This window comes from Lycium barbarum, chromosome 9 (assembly GCF_019175385.1).
Source record: "Lycium barbarum isolate Lr01 chromosome 9, ASM1917538v2, whole genome shotgun sequence".
Taxonomy (NCBI): domain Eukaryota; kingdom Viridiplantae; phylum Streptophyta; class Magnoliopsida; order Solanales; family Solanaceae; genus Lycium; species Lycium barbarum.
Genome location: NC_083345.1, coordinates 87,296,397 through 87,321,131, shown reverse-complemented (window position 1 = coordinate 87,321,131; position 24,735 = coordinate 87,296,397). Strand labels below are relative to the sequence as shown.

At 38.0% G+C, this 24,735-nt stretch overlaps 1 non-coding gene across 1 annotated transcript; it reads right to left on the bottom strand.

Annotated features, from left to right (window-relative positions):
* Positions 1-303: 303 nt before the first annotated feature.
* LOC132612422 (small nucleolar RNA R71) lies at positions 304-410 on the bottom strand. Its single transcript, XR_009571783.1, has one exon. It is a non-coding gene; the product is annotated as a small nucleolar RNA R71 (small nucleolar RNA).
* Between the last annotated feature and the right edge of the window lie 24,325 nt (positions 411-24,735).

Below are 24,735 nucleotides of genomic sequence, written 5' to 3'. Positions count from 1 at the left end.
CCCATCGACCTACGCCTGCAGATTTCAAGGTTGCAGAACCCTGTCGACGACCCGTCGACAATGACTGGTGTCTGCAAATTTCCCAGATTCAGCTCATATTGCGTCGATTCGATTCGTTCAACTTCTAATCCTGCAAATTATCATGAATACCAGCTGGTACCTTTGTACACGGGGTAAGACACTTTCTATCTCCAAAACTCAGACACGGGTCTCAATTCCAAAGGCATACCCGACTATGAAACCATAGGTTTTTACTATGACGAGAATGAGAGGCGTAACAGGTATCCCCCGAGTAAAAGAGCTAAAATTAGTGATCAGATTTACGAGTTCAAACAACGTCATAGGGAGCAACTTTTTGAAGCATGGGAGAGGTACAAAGAATATTTGGATAAGAGTCCAAACCATGGTTTCCCAAATCATATTCTGAAGGAGAAGTTCTATACAGGGTTGGATCCTATGACCAAAGCAATAGCTAACAATGCTGCTAGTGGGTGTTTCATGAATAAATCCTATGATAATATTACTAATATACTTGATCAATTGACTAAACATAGTAAAGCATGGCAATCGAGTAATTCTGATGGGTTATCACTTGGGACACCATTGATTCAAAATATTATGAAGGATAGCCAGGAGACGCAGCAGACATTGGCACTTCTGGCCACGAATATCTCTTTACTGACATAGAGGCTTGATGAGAGGGAGTCAAAGAAGGTAAACGTGTGTAAAGATATCTCAGGCATGCCGCCTGGAATGTACCAAGTCCAAGAGGGTCCATATCAAGAGGGTCCCCCTCCGCCAATTGAGAAGGTTCAATATGCAGATTATATCGCGAAAGGGGAAATTTCTGGGCCTGTTCAAAGATACTGGAGACCTCAATGAGGGCAAGGTGCATACAACAACAACCAAGGGAACTACAACAGCAACCAAGGAAACTACAACAACAACTATGGTGAAGTAAACCAAGGTAGATACAACAATAATAATGGTAACTTCAGAAACAGAAGTTCCAACCCTTACATTCCATCAAAAGGGCAGTCTAATGATTAAGGTAGTTCGAGGTTAGAGTCAATGCTTGAAAAAGTGTTGGCAAGTCAGACAAACACTAAAAAAAGACATTATCTGGGCTATCAGAGATAGTAGTTTCTCACTCAGCGGCTATTCAAAACCTTAAACAGCATATGTGTGACATTTCCAGAGAGCAGCATCCTGTTAGAAAAAAATGACTTCTTAGTGATACTATTCCAAACCCGAAGAATGGCGGTGGTTTCGAGAGCACGTTTGCTGTTAGCACGAGAAGCGGTAAAATACTTCAAAGTGCTGAAAAGAAAGTGGTTGATCTAGATACGGTTATCGAGAAAGAAGTATATTCTGATGTGCTTATAGTAGACGATGAGGTCCATATTGAGGAGAAAGCTGCTAATATTCCAGATGTTGTTGCTGATACTAGGAAACAGACTATAAAAGGGGCTTTTCGCCCTTTGACTCAGATGTACAAAGCAAAGCCTCCCTTTCCTCAGAGGTTAGCAAAGAATAATGATGATGCTAAGTGTCAAAACCTCTATGATCAGTTGAAGCAGTTAACAGTGAATTTTCCATTCTTAGATGTTATGAAAGAGATGCTCGGATTTGCTTAATTTGGAAAAGATCTGCTTACGAAGAAAGGGCCTATTCATTATATGAGACAGTGAATTTAACTCATCGCGTGAGTTCAATTATTGTTTCCACCACAGTTCAGAAGAAGGAAAATCCAGGAGCGCTTACTATTCCGTGTAATGTTGGGCTTTATGCATTCGCTCGTGCTCTGTGTGATAATGGGGCGAGTATCAATCTAATGCCCCTTGCCTTTTTCAAGCAATCCGGATTGGGAATGCCGAGACTGACTTCTATGCGATTATAAATGGCGGATAGATCCATCAAGAAGCTAGTTGGTGTTATAGATGATGTGTTGGTACAAGTGGGTAAGTTCACGTTGCCTGCTGATTTCGTTATTTTGAATTTTGCGGTTGATAAGGATATTCCCATCATCTTAGGAAGACCCTTCCTTGCTACAGGCAGAGCGCTTATGGACTCTGAAAAGAATGAAATAAAGTTCTGAGTAAATGATGAAGAGGTGACTTTCCAAGCAAGTAAGGGGATGAAGTTGCCAAGTGCTTATGAGAGCATCTCGGTTATTGATTCGTATGATGGGATTGATGATGCTGTCGAACACAAAATGGCAGAAGAAAGTTTAGGAGAAGCTCTTGCTGCTGTTCTGGTGAACTTTGATGCTGATGATATGGAGCTCTACGTGGAAACTATAAATGCACTTGAGGGACTAGGTTCTTACATTTACTGTTATAGCCCGTATTTTGTACGTTTGGATATTTCAGAGCCGTCGTGGAAAGTTAAGGGCGAGACCATTTTCAAAAATTATTTTAATGCACAAGTTGTTAGGAATATTATTTATGACTATTAATAGTATGGAAATATTGAGAAAGGTTAAGGGTAAAAAGGGAAATTCACAAAATGGTTCATGGTAATATCGTGGAAAGGCTATGGGTAAAATAGGAAATTTACAAAAAAAAAATTGTCTTAAAATTTCTGGACCAAGCCAAGGCTTGGCCGTGTGTGTGTGCATGTGCATGTATATGTGGGCCCCACTTCTATATGGGTGAAGCTTATGGAGTAAGCCAAGTGGTCATCTTTGTTAATTAAAGGAAAAGGAAAGAAAAGGAAAGAAAATTCTAGAGAAAACAAATGATGAAAGGAAGCATGTGCCCCTCACATGTTTGGAGGATCTATATATATATATATGACATATTAGTCATATTCTCCATAAAAGCTCTAGAAAATTGGAGAAAGAAATGAAACAAGAAGGAGGAGAAAAACTTAAGGAGACCATTCGGCCACCCCATGGAAAACTAATCCATGGAAATCTTGCTCCAAAAATTTGTTTCTTCATGTACTTCCACTAATTGGAAGGTGCTAAACAACATGGAGTAATTGTTGTAGCGAGCAAACCATTCATCCTTACGATTTTCAATTCAAGTCATGTTGAAGAACTAAGTGAAGAAGGTAAATTCTAATCCTCTTTTCATGTGTTATAGATGGTTTATGTGTGTTGTAGTGTGTGAGAATGAATGAAAGTCATGAAATTTTGAATGTTAAAGTTGGGCCGTGTAGGGGGTGGTTGTGTTGGAATGATGAACTAATTTTATTTAATATTTTTGGTTGTTGTTGTGTGGATTCTATGATGATAATGAAGGTTTAATGATTTAAATTGAAGTTGGAACCGTTTGTAGGTTGTTGGAGAAGATAATATAATTTTCATATAGTTCTTGTATTATTGTGGTTAATGTTGTCAATGTGTGGGATGTTGATGTAGTTTATAAATATGGAAGAAAGAAATGTGTTGCCATTATTCTTGTTGAGTTTGGAAGATTGTAAGTTGGGTTGTTGTGATTAAATTTGGAAGAAGGAAATGGGTTGTCATTGGTTTTGTTAAATTTGGAAGAAGTTGGATGGAGTAGTATGTTGATTGAATCGTTTTGAAAGTTATTGAATTGAATTGAATTGAATTGAACAGAATTGAATTGAATAGAATTGGATAGTGAAGTGTTGCTAGTATTGTTGTTGGTTTGGCCGAGATGAATTCTCTGGTTTGTTGTTGATGATTTGGGCCGAGTCGTATTCTCGGAGATGGTATATTTACAGGGGAGATGCTACCGAAATTTCGGCAGAATATAAGTGAATTTATTTGAGAAGTTGAGACAAGTGAATAACAATGGATTTAATTATTATATGAATTCTTTTGTATGTAGATTAGCAAGTTTGGACAAATAAGCATAACTAGTGGGTCGTGGCACAGGTATGTAAGGCTTACCCTTTCTTTCTTTTGGCATGTCCTAGAGCCAAATAAGGTATGATATGGTATACATCTTGAGGCTACTCTATTCTGTGATTCCGAGTTAGTTCATGATTCGTGCTCACCCTTTTTGATATATCTCTATGATTCTGAAGTCCTAATTAATATGTTCCTGAGTCTGCCTGTGATTCTGATTCACTTTTGATATAAATCTGTCTTATATAATCGAGATGTTATACGATTAAGTAATGACATAAGTATTCTGATACAAGTATTCGGTTACAAGAATTCTGATATACGTATTCTGATACAAGTATTCTGATACGAGTATTTTGATATAAGTATTCTGATATACGTATTCTGATATAAGTATTCTGACATAAGTATTCGGATATAAGTATTTTGGTATAAGTATTCCGTTATGAGTAATCTGCCACGAATATTCTGAGGGCACGTCCGATTATTCCATCGAGTCTTGATTTACGTGCATTTAGTTTCTCACTACTCTGCTCGTGCATATGTTATGACTTCCTTCGCCGAGTCCCGGGCCGGTATGGATCGTGCGGATGGTTCGCCGGGTTCCCCGTTTGAGGGCCGGGTGCCATATATGTATTCCGAAGTTAGATGTGTTACGGAGTTAGATGTGTTATGGTTCGCTGAACCACATATGATATGTTATTATGATATGATATTATGATTTGTGTGTCGGAGATTTCGGAGCAAAACTTCTGGAGTTAGATGTGAGTGGCGCCGAAGGCAGGGCTGCATCGCATTTTTCCCCGGGTCCCGCAAGGGACTGGATACCGTTCTTGGCATGCATGGTTTGTGTTTCCAGTAAGTTGTCCTTATTAATTTGCATATCGTACTTATGTTCTGTACTTCTGAATGTGATTGTGATTCCGTCTGTTATACTTCTGTACTTTTGATTTTGACTATGATCCTGTTTACTGTATTTCTTGCCTTACATACTCAGTACATATTCCGTACTGACCCCTTTCCTTCGGGGGCTGCGTTTCATGCCACGCAGGTACACCCAGATGATCAGAAAACTCTACTAGGAGGTGTTTCAGTGGGATTGGCGAGCTCCGCTTCCCTCCGGAGTGTCGCCGAGTCAGAGTATACATAAGTTTTGCTTTCTGATTTATGTTAGAGACTTTGCAGACAGAGTCGTGGGTATAGAGTGTCAGTTTGTAAGCGGCTTCATTAGCCAATGTGATAATTGTGATATGTTACAAATTTCATATGTCCACAGATATTGTTTGGTTTGGTCTGAGATCTGTGTCTTGAGCGGCCCTGTTTGCTATGATGGCCTAAGCGTCCTATATGTTTGTATATGTTGTATGTTCAGGCGATGTGCATTCCGCCAGCCTATGGGCTTTGATATGATATGTCTGATACATGGGTCTGCTTAAGACGACGTCTGTTCTCAGTTTTTTTTAAAGCCCTACTGTATGTTTCATGTGATTTTATCTGGAAATTTGAAAAGAATATGTATGAAATCAGAGTCTGAGGGTTCGCTCGGCTCCGTATATGGGGTCGGGTGCCCATCACACCCTAATAAGGTTAGGGTGTGACATTTACCACCCAAGAAAGCTTGATCTTGACCTTGCAAATAGAACCACTTCACCAGCAAAACCTTCTATCGTTAAGCCACCAAAGCTTGAGCTTAAGCAGCTCCCATCGCACTTAAGGTATGAGTTCCTTGGTCCGAATAAGTCATTTCCCGTGATCATTTCAGCATTACTGGCTGAGGAACAAATCGAGAAACTAGTGGAGATTTTGCGCGAGTAAAGATGTGCTATTGGTTTGACCATACCAGAGATTCGGGTCATTCCTTCTGGTATTTGTGAGCATCAAATTCAGCTAGAGGATATCAAACCGACCTAGAACTGGATTGGGATTAATTATTCCAACTTTAACTTGTATAAATACCTATTTAGGTTTTATTTTTCAGACATCTGGAGTCTTAAACTTGTAGTAATTACTTTTGGGTTTTTAGTACAATTGAGGATTTTCCAGAAAATTACATTCGTTTACTTTCAAGTTTTATTCGTAAGTTTAATACAAAATTCAATTATGCAATCTTCAATCTTTTATTGTTTTCTTGTTGCCATGAGTAGCTAAACACCTTTACTAAGGTTGTGAATCCAAGGATGGTTGTTTTGTGATTGGGGATTGTGATTGATATACGTATAATGGATTGTTAGGGTTTATTTGTCCTTCGTTGTCATCATATAGTTAGTGGTCGCAAACATTAGCTAATGCCAAAAACTTTGGTTTATTTGGGAAAATAACTACGGTTAGGTAAGAGCAAATAACAAGAACTCAAGGCTTTAACCCTTGTTTAATAAATTCACTTAGGAAAAAGAGGAATTTACTTGGCATAATTAACCGTTCTTCATGCATACTTTATTATCTTTGGAAAAAGCATAGAAAGAAATAATTTTATCTTATTGGGAAATAGTCTAGATTCACAAAGAGGTTAAGTGAATCCATACAAATGACCCATCAGAAGTATATCAAGATCAGGACCCATGATCATACACTTTATCTGATGGGGACACAACCTTGGTTCTTTTTACCTATATATTTACAACTCTAAATTTGTAGTCACTTTAAATTAGTCCACAAACAAAAACTCCTACAAAACCCTTTTTCTGGAATACACCAGGACCACAAGAGTATAATACTTATTTAGTAAACATTTCATACCATATTCTCTGTGAGATTCGACCCCAACCTTGTTGGGTTACTATATTTGACATCGTCCGGTTAACCCTATTAAAAGGTGTAATTTGAGCGTATCACACTCCTGGAGCACTGACTCTGTCAGGAATTTGGTCAGCTAATCTCACACCCTAGCCATCTAAAGTAGCCCGTATTACACCTACCTCAATCAATCCATTCAGCAGGTTCAACACACGAAACATAACATCTGACAACACTGGAATAGCTATATTATCTTTCTGAGCTAGTGTCGCTGCAAACTCTGCCTTCTCATCTGGAACTGCCGAAGCCACGGGGGAAACCGATCTAGCACGAGCCTGACCAGCCACAAGAGCCCCGCCTTTGGTTGGCACTGCTTCCAAGCCTCTACCACGTCCATGACCTCTGACCTGGCCTCTACCACAAGCTGCAGTCCCGGCGGCCGACTTGAGTACCTCATCAACTGTTGTCCTAGCACGAGTCCTCACCATCTATGAGAGAATAGAATGAAAAGGTCAGATACCAATTTGAATTCTCCAGATACAAATTGGAATCAACTAGCATGAAGGAAAGAAAGAGTTTGAATTTTCCTGTTGTCCCATAGCCTCTCGAAGATAAGTACAGACGTCTCCGTACCTATCTGCAAGATTCTACTAGACATGTCCTTGTACAATGAGATCGACGAACCTAGGATTCTGATACCAACTTTGTCACGACTCAATCCGCCGTGATGGCACCCACACTAACCCCCCTAGTGGGCTAACCATTCCCTTAACCAATTATCCAATTTACACTTAAAGAACAACAGAATCAATAATAAGAAGTCCAAGTCATGCCATAAATAAATAAGTGCGGAATACTACATATTACCACCCCAAAAATCCGAAAGTCATTCTACAAGGACTCTAAACATAAATAACGTCTAAGAACTACATAAATGTCTAAATATATCAGAAATGTCTAGAAATGAAATACACATCAATAGGAGAGATCTTCAGGCGGCATGGCATAGATAGGAGCTCACCCTCGGATCTGGTCAGGAAGTAGCCTTAGGCTAGATGCGAGGTCTAGCAGACGACTCTGGAATGCAATTTGCACTCAAAGAGGGTGCAGCAAGGTAGTATCAGTACAAAAACTATGTACCGGTAGATATTATAGGCCGACTAAGATTAGCTAATACAAATAAACATAGAATCAACAAGATAAACAGATAGGTACAACATCCACACAGAATAACCAGTAAATGCGATAAGTAGTAACTTATGTCGTGCAATGATGATAACCAATACAATGCAATGATCCGATCAGTAATACCACATGTACACACATACTAGATGCCTTGATTGTACAATAGTCATGACCTGCGGGGGACCCATGGTGTCCATGTACCATCTATCCGGAAAGGGCCTCAGACCCGAATTAACATACCCTCCGTTTCAAAAAAAGCCTCGGACCCTGATTCACAAACCCTACATTTCGGGAAGAGCCTCGAACCTGGATCCATATACCATAGTTACCATAAATGTGTCACAGTTCCTTTCATAATCATCATAAGGCTTTTGTCAACCATATTTGTACCATGAATGAGTGAATAAACATAAACATGGTAAATCAATGAAATCATATGCCAAAGAAAGTATGAAATCATGATTCCATATGCCACAACAAGACTTAGATAAATAAGCTCATCAACAGTATGAATTAATCAAACTACGTTAATCAACACAAAGAGTATATATCAACCCTTTCCTACCAAATATAAAACATACACCTCATAATTCAATGCACAAAGTAACAGCGACAAGACCATATAATCAGAAGTCATACCAACCTAAGAGTACATCCTTCCCAACATCATTTTCGAAGACCTAATCATGCTTTGTCCCGTTCAATTTTACTATACATGCATTTCACTAATAAAAGTCTTATTAAAGTAAGCCATAATCTATCTCAAATGCAGAACTGGAATGCAAGCTACTCCACCCAATCTTTCCATTACGAAGTGCCTCGAAACGCTCAAACTCTAATGAATAGAAATGCTAAGTAAGCAATATACCATCTAATTGGACAAAGAATCAATTTGGGGAAGAATACCCAAAATACCCTTAGTGAATCATTTGGGTAAAATAAAAAATTAAGGGTAAAATTACCCTACCCTTAGTCCCAACCATCATAATCCTCAATTTCACGGGTTTCTAATCACTTTGGACCCTTCAATTTCATAAGTTAGCCAAAAAACCCCAATTTTGGGTGAAACCTTAAGTCTCATAATTATATTCTTGAATTTAAGAGTAATGCAAACCTACAATGTGTTAACTAACAATTCTAGATGATGTAAACAGTAAGTTATTCAACAATAATCAATTTATGCAAAAGGCTCATGATTATAGGCCTAGGTCTCATTATCCACCATTCTAGTACTTTAAATCGCCATAGAATCATATGGAAGAAAGGTGATAAAGCAAGATAGTAGTTGGAACATACCCCTATAGATGATTCCACCAAATTTCTTCAATATTCGCCTCTTCTATCTCTTAGAATTAGGTTTTAGCAGTTTTGGAAAAGTGATTCGAACTTTGGAGATAAAAATGGGATTCTGGTCCCGTTGATCCGCCACGACGGTCACAAGGATCGCCATGGCGACCCCGCCGTAGCAGTCAGACTATTCGCCATGGTGAAAAATCATTAAAGAGCAGTCACTCACCATGGCGGTCAAGATCTACCATGGTGGTCCCATTATGGCGGAACTAAGCCCGCCATGGCAGTCACATTAGAACCAGCAAAATCTTGTTTTTCACAATCTTTCCCGAAATCCCGACATCTATTCGAGGCCTCCAAACACAAACCAGATATGCGCACACGCACACAAACGCGCTACGAACTCACCCGTTGTGGCCTCGAAATTCCCAATAGAGTTCTACTTTACCAATTCAACCCCCAAACGGATAAAACCAAGTTTTCAACCAAGTACCCAAAACACAACTAAACTCTTCAGGAACTAAACCAACTAACCCACCAAGTCATAATCGACCCTCCGGACCTCACGGAATTGACGAAACTCTAAAAAAAGGTTCATTTACCCAAAAGTCAACTACTGTTGAAACCTTTTCACTTAAGAGTTCTAATATCCCAAGTTTTGCTAGAGTCGCACGATAACCACGGGAATTGGGTCAACCGAGGTAAAATTGTCAATATACACGTAATGACCTAACGGGTTGTTACAACAAGAATAAAACTATTTAAAGATATCTACTTTTAGCCGCGAATAATATTAAGCTCAAATCCTATATTCTCAAAAAACAACGAACAATAACTTAAGGGCCTGTTTGGAAAGCCACCTGGTAATTGGAATTGGTGTAATTACTAGGGTAGTAATTACATAGCCTAGTAATTATACTACTGTGTAATTACAACGACCGATTTGTTTGTCATAACGTAATTACAGTGTAATTACAAGCGTGTTGTTTCGTTGCACAAGTGTAATTGCACAGTTGGTTTAATTTAATTATAAAAAATTTAAAATTAATATCTTGAAAATATTTTCCTTTATAAATGATCTTAAGTTAGTTATTTATTAACACTTTTTTCTTGAAAATATATTAATTAATAATCATATATTTGTAACCAATATTGTAGAAAATAATTGATATATATTTTTCAAATTAATAATATTTAATTTAAATTAATTATAAAACTTAAAAGAAGACTTTTTTTGTGAGAACGCCATGCATTGGATGTTTGACAAAAAAAAATTTATAAATATAATGCCATAACATTATTCAATTATTTGACACAAAAATCCATCAACTGTAAGTGAAAAATTAACAGCATGCAATGTGAAATAACAAGTAAATAGTACTAAAGCAAATAACTTAATATTGAAAATATAACTTAAATTCAAAATCCAAAAGAAAAAGTTTAACATAAACTCTTATGTCAAATTTCAACATTTCATAAGTAAGTTCCAACGTAACTTAAGTAAATAATTCAAAAGAAAGGGAAAATATAAGTCTATAACCTCATTCACAACGAAATTCTACTTTAATAACGTCACTCCTTATATGTCAAGTTTGTTATTGACTCATTCTTTCCAATATTAAGAGGTGTAGTTTAAAAAATTAGAATAATAACACAGTTATGCTAAATGAATACAATAAAAAAAAATACTAGCAATTACATGGAACCAAAAGAAGTGAAGGTTGGGAATGAGAAGAAATAAAAAGAAAAATGAATAATATAAAAATAAAAATAATTAAAAAGTAAAAATAAAAAAGAAACAAACTAAAAAGCAACCCTCTAATTACATGGTATAATTACACTCAATTCTCAACCCCCCCCCCCCCCCCCCTCGAGAATTGGAGAGTATGATTACACCTTCTCCATTACACTCAATTCCCACCTAACTGTGTAATTACTTAGTCAAACAAATAGGTCAAACTATGTAATTACACCCAATTCCAATTATCTGGGTGACTTTCCAAACAGGCCCTAAATGTTTCTATTTTGTATGGCAATTTTTAGTTATAAGATCAAATTTATGTAACTTAGTTTCTAACCTTATTTTAATATACCTAAACTTATTAATGTAACGACCTGATTGGTCGTTATAGTATTTTCGGCATTTTTGTCCGGAGGGAACCGTTGATACGCTTCTCGAGGTGTTCGGGGTTGATTTTGGTGACTTTTTGGGAAAAATTGACCTTAAGCGAAAACAGTTGACTCAAAGTTGACTTTTGGATAAACGGACCTTTTTCGAAAATTCATCAATTCCGATAGGTCTGGATGGTTATTTAGAAATTGTGTGCATATCTGGTTCGATTCCCAGTGCACTCGGGTGCATTTTGGGACGGGTTGGAAAATTGAAATTGAGGTATTGGGGGTTGACTCGGTCAACGAGACCTCCATCGGAAATTTCGACGCAACTAGTGCATCCGTAGCATGTTTTTATGTGTGTCTATGTATGTGGTTTGTGAGCAGATGGCCTCGAGAGTTAGTCAAAAATTCGAGTTGAATTATGAAACTTGAAATATTTTCTGGTGTCTGGTGCCCGCTTTGGTGGCACCAGCACCGTGGCAGCAGTACTGTTATAGCGGTCACCCCTGCCGCTAAAGTGGCCCTTTCCATTTGGGCATGATCGTTGTAGCGGTCATGGAACCGCTGGGGCGGCGCCGCTGGAGCAGTAATCTCATTGCGGAAACGGGTGACGGGCAGTTAGTTCATTAAAAGAAGTGTTAAATGCCCTAAGTCCCTCATTTATTACTATTCCTAAATTTGATCTTTGGGGAGCAATTCTAGAATATTCTTGGTGGTAAGTCATTCTAATCTCTTTGCTATTCCATTTCCCCTAATCATCTTAGAATACTTTTATCTTGTTAGTTCATTAAGTGATGGAAGATTAAAAGTGGGTTTAATGATTATTCTTTCTAGACTTCTAAATCATGATTTGTTGGTCGGGTTAGCTTCTTTAAGCATTGAATTTGATGATTTGAACCCATTATTTTATAATTTCTTCCTAATTAGAGGCTAATTTGTGGAATTGGAAGTTAGGGTTTACACCAAATTTGGGGGTTTTTCCTAGAATTCGAATAGAGTGAATTGTTGATTATTCTAGCTTGCTAATGATGGGAATTTATCATCTAGAGGTTTAATTTCATGTTGGGACCTTTAGATCCTTAATTCCACCCTTCTAGTTAAAAAACCCTATTCCATAGGTTGGGGATTTGGGTCTTGATAGAAGTAGGGATTGTTTTGATGTTCTCCTTGATTCTAATTCCATGATTCGAATATGCTTAGACTTTCTTGATCTCGAGGCTCAAAGGAAAGGAAAGGCTAATGAGTGATTGTTGGTGTTATTGTTGTTCGGCCTTCCAGGTAGATTACAGTTTACCTTATGGTGTGACTTTATTTAGAAAATCATATAATTAGATAATATTTTCGGAGAAAGCATGTAAACCTTCAGGTATGAAGTTGGGTTGGATATTTTCTTAGGTTGGGCCCTGTTGTGTGGGTGGGGCTAGACACCCCTTTGTGTTCTGATTTGATTTGTTCTATTGTTGTTGGCTTGATGTCGTGTGGTGATAGTAGATATTGGAGACTATTGATATATCTTATTCATTATATTGTGGAACCTTATTTGTTGATGTTTGATACGAGCATCGTATTCTATATGGCTTATGTAGCCTTTTCATGATATTGTTGGTGTACCCTTGCTTGGTACTTGTGATATTGATTTGATTATTGATATTGAACTCATACATTGCACGCATTCTCATCTTTCATGATATACTGTTGATACATTGATGATACTTGAAGAAACACTGTGATGAGTTGGGCTCAGTTGGATGAGAGTGACGTAAGGACCGATATCCGATGGTTGTCCCAGAATCGTGGTTGTGTGGTAGCAATTCTCGAGGTTTGTGTCGGGTTAGTGAGGTAGCGATATCTAGGTTGTCGCCGGACCGTGAGGTACATGGACTCCGCGGGTCCCCTATGGGTTGTGCTACAGAGACATGGACACTTCTGTCCGAAGTACATGTGAACACAGCATTGCATTGCATTCACATATCATACATTATTGCATTGCATTGCACCATGGCTTTATGTTGATGATCTGTTGATATACTGGTGTTATTTGGATTCAGATTGATTATATTGCGACTTGGCACACTTGGGTTTAGATGCTATAACCTAGGTGACGACGTGTACTTGGTTTCTGATTTGTGTTTGACTTATTCTTGTTGTTTTACCTGTTTATCTTACTTTATTGTATGGATTATGTTAGCTAAACTTAGTCGGCCTATGATACCTACCAGTACTGTCGTTTTGTACTGACCTGCACTTGTTGCATTCTTTTATGGATGCAGAATTCCAGGTGGGATCTACCTCTGTTTCTCGTGGCTGATAGTCGCTCCGAGAGTTGCTTAGAGTCTATAGGGTGAACACGAGACATCCGCCACGTTCAAGATTCTTCTTTATTTATGTCTTATTTTCTATCCCGAGACATATTCAGACTTGATGTATTATTGATATTCCAGACTTGTGTACTCTAGTTAGATGCTCTTGTATGGATTAGACAAGAAGCTGGGGTGTATTTTCCATACTTCCACATATTTCTATATTATTACCGTTAGAGTTTGGTGATTTTATCTCTTCCGCTTATTTAATTAATTGATTGTGTTTTTACTATTGTTGGGTTGAGGGTTCGCCTACCGAGGTGAGAAAGGTAGGTGCCCACGCGACTTAGCTGATTTGGGTTGTGACAATTAATTAGATAAAACTAAAATAAACGTCATTACGATCCAAATTATTGAAAAGCCTATATTAACAAATGTACATTGCTTGTTAGCATTTTGTTTCTCTCGAATAAAGGGAACATCTAAATTAATTATGAGCCTGGTTGTTCCGTAAATTTTCAAATATCTTTTATGATCACGCTTTTTGTAGCTTTTTATTTCTCTAAGAAAAAAGGAATAATGTCTAATTTAATTATTAGCATGATCATTTCGTAAGTTATCTAACATCTTTTACAACTACGCAAAGCGCGGGCAAAGTCACTAGTTAACTTATAAGTTTAAAAGTATAACAGATTCATTTATAAGCATTCAAATGTTGAACCCGTTATAATAGCAACTGCATAGCAGTAGCTAGCTTGCTTTGAATTTATTATTAACTGCGTTGATTGGGGTCCGTAACCTGTTGCTTCATCGTCTGATTTACATTAATTTCTCACCATTTATAATTATACTATGTAATTGGTCCGCGCTTCGTGCAGTCAAACATTTCATTTTATAAATTTTAGTTGATGTATAATGGATACAATATTTAATGTACCAAAATATACATAATAAATAAATAATGCAAGATATACAATAAGAAATTAAGATCAAATTCAATATAAAAATACATGTGGGGATCTTAATAATTCAGTTGGTTGGCTACTTGAACTTTCACCTTGTTGGGGAGGGTTCGAATCCCCATGTTGTACTCTTCTTCCTTATTTCCCATTCCCCTACCAAATTATGTAATAAAATATATATATATATATAATATAAAACAAATTTCAACAAAGCACGGATTTTGACTCCAATTGAACTCATAGGTGGAGCATCACAAGTTTTTTGATGACTAAGACAATTTCTGATAGGTGAATATGCTTGAATCTTTCAGTTTTCGCTTTTCCTTCAATTTGCAATTGAAAGCTCGTCAAGTACAACAAATTAATAACAAATGCTTTGATTCAATAATTCTTTTCATAACTCATAGGTGAAAACAAATAGTGACTAATAATTGAGTGGCTATTCTACATGATATTACGAAGTTTATTGAGTGTGGACATCTTGTAACACTCAAATACACAAACTAATCAATTTGGGCTCGTATTGAGTGCTTTGCTTTAATCTTAGCCTCTCCCATATTTGTTTTCTTTTACAAAAGGAAAATGTGATTTGTTTTTTAGGAATGCATTTTTTTCCATGAAACATGTACGTTTGTTTCATATGTGGCTTTCCCTTCTTTTGACTTTTGCTTGCTTCCCCCTCAAAAAGAATAAAAAAGGGAACATACACGAAATCGGGGAAAGACAGTTCCTTCTCGTAATTGTATGGCTTGTAATTGTGCGTATATAGGTTTGGTTGGTTGCAGACAAGATAAAAATTTAGAACTATTTTATGTATTACGACCCTCCAAATAATCTTAAGAAAATAATACTTCTAGTAACACATCAACAGTACTAAAAGCATAAAATTTGTAGTCTTTTTAAAAGAAAATACTTGTTCAAACATCCTTTGCAGCCTCTTTAGAAAAAAAGTGCTTACCATCAGTCTAATCTTGATGAACTCTCAAGTCACCTATATCATAAACACATTTGATTCCAAAAGTTTCAAAGTATACAAAGTACTTAGAACCAATTTTGCGAGTGATTATGCCAACTCATTAAAATTCTGTGGGGCCTTACAGAAATACATGTAAGCAAATGAACAATTTTTTTCATGAGATTCAGATAATATTTATGTAAGAGAAGGAATAGAATAAGAAAACAGTTACCCCTACCCAGTGCTAAGACAAAAGCTTATCTTTAAAATATTGTTCATGATCATGATTCTTCCTTTAGCTTCTGAAATGATCCTAAATGGCATAAATGACTCAACTATTCAAACTTCTCCAAGGATTTGTGTTGGAAACGGATTCATGGAGGATGAAGCTTTGAGAGCATTAAAATGGAGTCATTGGAGGGCCTTCAAGCCATGGGAGATAGCATGGGAGAAGAAGTACAGATCCAAGACCCGAGGCTTGCCTCTTAAAGTGGCTACAATTGCAAGCTTGGGTGATTTAAGGCTGAAAGATGGCTATTTACGCAAAGTGCTATTTGTGCAAGTGGCTACTTTGTGCAAAGAGGGTTATGATTGCAAGAAGACCATGCATGCAAGGTTGATTGGAGGGATATCTATGCAAGGAGGGATGTGTTTGGCCATTGAAGATCAATCCTTGAATTGAAGGCTACACTAAAAAGACTAGCCAAACAAGGCCCTTACTTCATTAAGGGTAGCATTATAATTGCCTATTAGTCTTCTTTACTTAGCTTGTATGTTACACCCTGTAATTTTGTATGTTGAGATTCGAGCTACCTTTCAGGAGGTATGTGAAATTATATGTGTTTATCTTATGGTTACAAGGTTTTAAGTTCATATAATAAGCTATGGAAGGATTGGAGGACAAGTGATTTAAGGAAATTAAGATTGTGGGAACTTAGGAGAAAATATGAAGGGTAATTTTGGCCCAACTTGAAGAAAGACTATCCTATAGTATATGAGGAGTTTTGGAGCAAAGCAAAAGCTTAAATTGAAGTTCAGGAAGTCTAGTTTCCAACGCAAAAAATGTGCGTCGATCGGACATCGGGATCAAACTTTATGAGAATTTTAAGACAGACTGTTCGAGCAGAAGATTTACTCTGCGCGAACATGCCCCAAGGTGGTACGAACTGGCAGCGCAAATTCTAGGTCGGTGTAGACCGACTCTAGAACATTATATAAGGGGCTTTAACCCCTCATTTTTCATCCAAACACCCCCAAACTTCTCCAAAACAATCTGGAGAGTTGCCCCAACTTCCGTTCATCACATTTTACAGAAAATTAAGTGAAACATCTGGATTTAGGTCCGGACAGCGCATAGTTGTGATTATAAAATCATATTGCGGTGAAACTTGGCTTTGGTTCAAGGCGATAACTGAAGATATTGTAGTTCTAGCGGGTGAAAGGTATGAATCTTTCCTTATAAATATTGATTTAAGCGTATTTACGAAGAAAAAGTTATTAAATGATCGTATAACGAATTTATGGGTTGAGAAATTGGATAAAACACCGTGTGGGATATTTATGGAATATATTAATATTGATAATATTGTTGTTGGTGTTGGTATTGTTGCTGTTGTTGTTGGTTGATGGACTGTGATTTCGGGCTGGGCATATAAACAGGGGAGATGCTGCCCGAATTTCGACAAATTCTAAAAGAATTTTAATTGGAGGCTTAAGACAAGTGTATGATGGTGAGCCTAACAATAGTATGGATGGTTTTATATGTAAATTGCAAGACAGGAAGTAGGTTGGAAAGTCGAAAAGTAAGCTTCCAGGTATGTTAAGGTTAACCCCTTTCTTTCAAAACGCATGATTCCTATGTTATGATTCGATACATATTCTCCATAACCTTCTTACTTCCAAAAGTTAAAAGTTCATGATTCTTAAAGGCTCTTGATGATGTTAAAGGTGAGATGTTTTCTATGATGACCATGATGATGATGATTTCATTTCTAGAAATTCCAAAGCTTATGATTTTAAGGTTACTATGAGATTATCGAGTTGTGTCATGCTTTTCTTGATTCCATTCATTGATGTTGATCTCACCTTATAATTTTGTTCCTTCAAGGTGAGATGTGTTCACGATGATGGTTCGTTCCCTAATAATAATCCAACGAATTTAGGAACAGGTTCTTATGGGATGTTTTATAGGACATGAATAAAGTGCTAGCAGTGGATCTCTAATGAGGTATTTAATGCTTGAAGAGAGGTTTATGTTGTATCTTAGGATTTGGTTATAGTCTATTCAAGTGGAAAGAAGTACTAATGGCTTGAGTTGTGCTTATAAGTCTTATGGGATTGTGTAGACACTACGGGTTAAGCGATTACCACGAGAAGTGCATAGAGATTTCTTGTAGAAACTTGGTTATGGTGTCGATTATAATTACCACTGGTCTACGACCAGTAGGGCAGTTATTACCACCGTGCTACGGCCGGTTGGGCAATTACCACTGATCAGTTGGGCGTTATTCGGACGGGCAGTTACCACTGTGCTACAGCCGATCGGGCAGTTATCACCGTGCTACGACCGGTCAGGCTGTTACCACTGATCGATTGGGAAGTTAGCACCAGGACGATAAGTAAGTTTGACACAGTATGATACATAGATGTAGTTAAAGATATGAGAGTATAAAGAGATATGCGTACTAGATTCTCATTAGTAAGCTAGATTTGCCAAGTTGATTCTTATCCTTCTTCTTTGCAGCATATGTTTATTATGTTACATTTCTGCCTGACATACTTGGTACATTATTCGTACTGACGTCCTTTCTTTTGTGGACGCTGTGTTCATGCCTGCAGGTGTAGATAGACGGGGTGAGGATCTTCCACAGTAGGCTGCTTTCAGGTACTAGTTTTGATTGGTGGTCTCCACTTCTTCCTGGAGCATTGTCGAATCTGGGTTGTATATGTATTTTGTGTTAAGGGTATGTCGGGGGCCCTGTCCGACTTATGTACTTCAGTCATGTTCGTAGAGGCTTTGCAGATAGATTCCGGTGTACTGCTCGGTTATGTTTTGTTAGTGGATATGTTGACGTCGCAGGCCCATTGTACATATACGTATACATGATATTATATTCATAGTTGACCATTTTGGACTTATTTTTCCTTTGGAGACATAGATGACGCAAGTACATTTTGGTTCGCTCGGCCCTAGTAGGGTGTCGGGTGCCAATGACACCTCATCAAGGTTGGGGTGTAACAAAGTGGTATCAGAGCAGGTCTGTCCTAGGATTGTCTGCAAGCCGTGTCTAGTAGAGTCTTGTTTATGGTGTGCAGTGCACCACACTTATAAACAGGAGGCCGCAAGGCATTTAGGAAGATATCCTTTCTTTCCTATCTTAGATCGTGCGATAGAACCATGTTATGAGGATTCTCTTTTTCCTGACCATACGTTATGATTTCAGTAACTCCTATGAAGAGAAAAGCAAGAGCGGCCCAGAAGGGCAAGGCAGTGGCCGGAAGAAAGATTGAGTAGGAGCTGCCAGTAGATATAGAGGAAGGCGGGTCCCAGAATGAAGTTCCATCCCGGACCTCTTATATGCCAACCGCTCTAAAGGAGCATACAGGAACTCCAACACCCCTATTTCCCCCACCTGATGTCTTGGGTCAGAAGGTATGAGAGGCTAGTCAGTTGTTGACTCAGACAGTCGCCGCTCAGGCCCAGCGGTAGGGTACAGGTTATGGTGACAGAGTCGTTAGTGCTAGAGTCGGAGACTTTCTTAATTTGGCCCCTCCGGAGTTCTTTAGGTCGAAACAAAAGGAGGACCTACAAAATTTTAGATGAAATACGGAGGACGTTGCGAGTGATGCATGCTTCAGACACCGAGTCAGTAGAGTTAGCGTCCTACAGATTACGAGATGTGGTTGTGTATTGGTATACTGCTTGGATGTCTTCCAGAGGAGCTAATGCACCTCCACCCGTGTGGCAGGAGTTCGTAGATGCCTTTCTTCGACATTATTTGCCACCGGAGGTCCGTCGGGCAAGAGTAAACAAATTCTTGAATCTTAGGCAAGGAAACATAAGTTTGTGGGGTTATAGTCTCCAGTTTATGTCTTTAGCTAGGTATGCTCCCGCTATTGTAGGAGAAATAGAAGACCGAGTGCACCAGTTTGTGGCAGGGCTCGAGCCATATTTGATTAATGAATGTTCCACAGCTGTTTTACTTGACGGTATGGACATCGCTCGTATTTAGGCATATGCTCAGAATCTAGATGATCGGAAGAGAAGGAAATTTGAGGATTTAAATGAGGGTCAGTCTAAGAGAGTTATATCTTTTAGTCAGTTAGAGAATGTCAGGGGTTGTTTTAGGCCCCCACTTTCAGCTACTATTATTTCTTCACTATCATAGAGGCCGGCTTATTTTGAGTTAGGTCGGAATTCGAGGGCTCCGAATTTTTAGCATCGGAGAGAATCAGCGCAAATGAGGATGCCTCCTCTACAATGCATTCAGTGTGGTAGAGCCCATTCTGGACAATGTTGTCAGGGCTCTGATGCATGTTATACATGTGGGGTTTCAGGTCACTATATGAGGGATTGCCCGATGAATGATAGAGGTGGCATGGCTCGACCCATTGGATCAGTAGCAGCTTCACTTTCCTAGGTACGCTTCCCAGAAAGAGGCCCTCAGACATCAATTAGCAGAGGTGGAGCGTCTAGCTCTGGCGGTGATTAGAACCGCATATACGCTTTGACTAAACACTAGGATCAGGAGCAGCTACCGTATGTTGATACAGGTATAATTACTAATTATGTGTGGCTAAAAAGTTATTATTATTTATGGTGGCCGGTGTGGTATCGTGTATTTTAGATTGTTGTGTCATAGGTCGATAGTTATATACTTACAGGAGAAACTCTGCAGAAATTTCCATAGAGATCCCAAAGAATTAACATTCGAGGACAAATGTTATTAAAGAGGGGACAATGTTACACCCCGTAGTTTTGTAAGTTGAGATTCGAGCTACCTTTCAGGAGGTATGTGGGATTATATGTGTTTATCTTATGGTTATGAGGTTTTAAGTTCATATAATAAGCTATGGAAGGATTGGAGGATAAGTGATTTAAGGAAATTAAGTTTGTGGAAACTTTGGAAAAAATATGAACGGTAATTTTGGCCCAACTTGGAGAACGAATATCTTTTAGCATATGAGGAGTTTTAGAGCAAAGAAAAAGCCTAAATTGAAGTACAGGAAGTCTAGTTTCCAATGCAAAAAGTCGCGCGTCGATCGGACATGGGGATAAAACATTATGAGCATTTTAAGACAGACTGTCCGAGCAGAGAATTTACTCTGCGCGAACGCGCCCCAAGGTGGTGCGAACCTACAGAGCAAATTCTAGGTCGGTGTAGACCGACTCTAGAAACATTATATAAGGGGGTTTACCCCCTCATTATTCATCCAAACACCCCCCCCCCCCCCCCCCAAACCTCTCGAAAACATTCTGGAGAGTTCCCTCAACTTCCGTTCATCAAATTTTACCACAAATTAAGTGAAATCTCTGGATTTAGGTCCGGAAAGCGCATAGTTGTGATTATAAAATCGTATTGCGATGAAACTTGGCTTGGATTCAAGGCAGTAATTGAAGATATTGTAGTTCTAGCGGGTGAAAGGTATGAATCTTTCCTTATAAATATTGAGTTAAGCTTATTTACAGAGGAAAAGTTATTAAATGATCATATAACGAATTTATGGGTTGTGAAATTAGATAAAACATCGTGTGGAATGTTTGTGGAATATATTGGTATTGATAATATTATTGTTGATGTTGGTATTGATGCTGTTGTTGTTGGTTGCTAGACTGTGATTTCGGGCTAGGTATATAAACAGGGGAGATACCGCCTGAATTTCGACAGATTCTAAAAGTATTTTAATTAGAGGCTTAAGACAAGTGTCTGATAGTGAGCCTAACAATAGTATGAATGGTTTTATATGTATATTGCACGATAGGAGGTAGGTTGGAAAGTCGAAAAGTAAGCTTCGGGGTATGTTAAGGCTAGCCCCTTTCTTGCAAAAGGCATGATTCCTATGTTATGATTCCATACATATTCTCCATAACCTTCTTACTTCAAAAAGTTAGAAGTTCATGATTCTTAAAGGCTCTTGATGATGTTAAAGGTGAGATGTTTTCTATGATGACCATGATGATGATGATTTCATTTCTAGAAATTCCAAATCTTATGATTTTAAGTCTATTATGAGATTATCGAGTTGTTTCATGCTTTTCTTGATTCCATTCATTGATGTTGACCTCACCTTATGATTTTGTTCCTTCAAGGTGAGATGTGTTCATGATGATGGTTCCCTAATAATAATCCAACGAGTTTAGGAACAAGTTCTTAAGGGATGTTTTATAGGACATGAATAGAGTGCTAGCAGCGGATCTCTAATGAGGTATTTAATGCTCGAAGAGAGGTTAATGTTGTATCTTAGGATTTGGTTATAGTCTAGTCAAGCGGAAAGCAGTACTAATGGCCTGAGTTTTGCTTATAAGTCTTATGAGATTATGTAGACACTACGGGTTAAGCGATGACCATGAGAAGTGCATAGATATTTCTTGTAGAAGCTTGGTTTTGGTGTCGATTATAATTGCCACTGGTCTACGACCAGTAAGGCAGTTATTACCACCGTTCTACGGCCAGTTGGGCAGTTACCACTGATCAGTTAGGCAGTTAGCACCAGGACGATAAGTAAGTTAGAGACACAGTATGATACATAGATGTAGTTAAAGATATGAGAGTATAAAGATATATGTGTACTAGATTCTCATTAGTAAGCCAGATGTGCCATGTTGATTCTTATCCTTCTTCTTTGCAGCATATGTTTATTATGTTACAATTTCGCCTTACATACTCGGTACATTACTGCGTTCATGCCTGCAGGTGTAGACAGACGGGACGAGGATCTTCCACAGTAGGCTGCTTTCAGGTACTAGTTTTGATTGGTTTTCTCCACTTCTTCCTGGAGCATTGCCGAATTTGCATTGTATATGTATTTTGTGTTAACGGTATGTCGGAGGCCCTGTCCCAACATATGTACTTCAGTCATGTTCATAGAGGCTTTGCAGACAAATTTCTGTTTACAGCTCAATTATGTTTTGTTAGTGGACTTGTTGACATCGCAGGCCCATTGTACATATATATATGCATGATATTATATTCATAGTTGGCCTTCTTGGCCTTATTTTGCCATTGGAGACATAGATGACGCAATTACAGTTTGGTTCACTAGGACCCAGTAGGGTGCCGGGTGTCAATCACGCCTCACCAAGGTTGGGGTGTGACATTGTATATATAGCTTGTCTTTCATTTCATTAAGGGACTTTATGACGGAGGATGAATATTTGAGAGATACTCATATTTGAGTGATAGATTGTTAGGTAGAATCTAGTGTTAGTTTAGTCGTATGATGGTGGATTCCATTGTTGGTTGTAGAACCTTTTATTTCCAATGAATTCATGAAGATTATTCATTTGTGGATTTCAAGTGAATTTCTTGCCTTGATTCATATTTCTTTGGTTCTTTTGAGTGTTTGAATTCAAATTAGAAGGGTTTAGGTTTGATATACCTTAATTTGTCTATAGGGTTCCCCCATTCAGGTCAAGTATCTATCCCTCTATTTCTCATCCTTTTTCTTCGTATCCTTTGATTTTTCGCATGTTAATTGATTTGGCTTCATCCCCAAATCGATTTGTTATCATTTGATATCAGAGCAAGGTAAAGGGATTATTCTATTGATTCTTCAATCCTTGATCTAGAAAAGTAAAAAAAAAAAACAATATTCCGAAAATTCCCAAAAAAAAATTGAAAATTACAATTGCGGTTTGATTTAGTGGTTTTTGAAGTTGAATTTGAGTTTGTTGAGGTGGAATACATCGAAATCCGAAGTTTGAAGTCATTTGGGTGGGTTTTGGAGTTTTCACCATTGAAGCTTCATCAAAGCTTGAAGAACTCAAAGTGGGTTTAGTTGATTTTGGTAAAATTGGAGGTTGAAACCTATTGGACATAAAAGAGAACTTAGATTCAAAATTTGAGCTAATTTGGAGCTAATTTGAAGGATCTACCATTTTTGGGTTTTGAAGAACTTGAAAGTGGGTTTTGATGATTGAGTTGAAATTGAAGCTAATTAGTTAGTGGGCTTTGTTCTCCATGTCAAAAGGACCTTAGATCCAAAATTTGGAAGAAAAATGAGTTGGAATTTAGGTACTTGGAAATTTGAATGTTCTTCATGTTCTTGAAGACATTCATATCTTCATCTTGAGAAGAAGAGTCAAAAGGAAGGTCCAATCAAAAAAAAATTCCAAGTCAAGGAGAAAAGTTGTTTGTTGGACCAAAAGGGGCAAGTCCTAGGTTGTGTGGGCCCCAAAACATCATCAGATCTAAGAAATTTGGCCCAAAATTTGAGGAAAATTAGTGAAAGACGAAATAACTGAAGCAAAGTACGTCCACAAAGTACTGGACGTACTTCAAAGTGTTAGGCATACCTTGGAGGGCGTACATTGCCAAAAATTCCAATAAGTTGCTGAAAAATTCACTCAATGTATGTGATACAAGTGTAGCCCGTACTTTAAAGTACGGGACGTACATTCCCAAAGCCCAGGGCATACATTCAAAGTACGGGACGTACATCCAAAGCATAAAACGTACTCCACAAACACGTTTTATGCTTCCACTTGTGGGCCCTCAATGGCCATTTTCGGGTGTTACCACGAGCCATAAACAACCCATATACAAAGCCCCAACTCCTAGATGTACCCGTATTTACCCGAAATTGCATTTCAAGTTCGTGTTCCAATTCAGTTTCACGACATTTTGGGTTCTAGGTTTTGCTAGGTACTTGTTCATCCTTTCTTTGATCTTCCAAGCTAATTAATACTAGTAATTGACCTTAGTTAGTTGTTGATTAGTTCTTTAGTCCTTAATTTCATTTCATTCAAATTCTTTCAAGCCTTTTCTCGTTTTAATATCGTTGAATTTTCTTGGCTCAAGTCCTTTTGCTTTATCGAATCGGCCGTTTTTCGATTAACAAGAATCTATTCCTCCACAAAGGTTAGCAATCTTGTGAATTGAGTTGGATTAAAGGATTTTTGACCAACTTTGGAAGAAGCTTTAGGTTGAGAGGTAAGCTTGAGTCCAAATACGAGTGACGTGAGGAACTTTACTACTAATCCTGTTTGCTCGTTTTGTAGGTACAAGAAGAGAAGACATAAGGAGAAGAAGATATAAGGATGTCTTCTGTAGCCTTGGGATCTTGTGGAGACGATTACGAATGTTATGCCTCTAGCAATGGAGAGTATGACTATGATGAATATGGGGGCTATAAGGGAGATGACTGTGAACA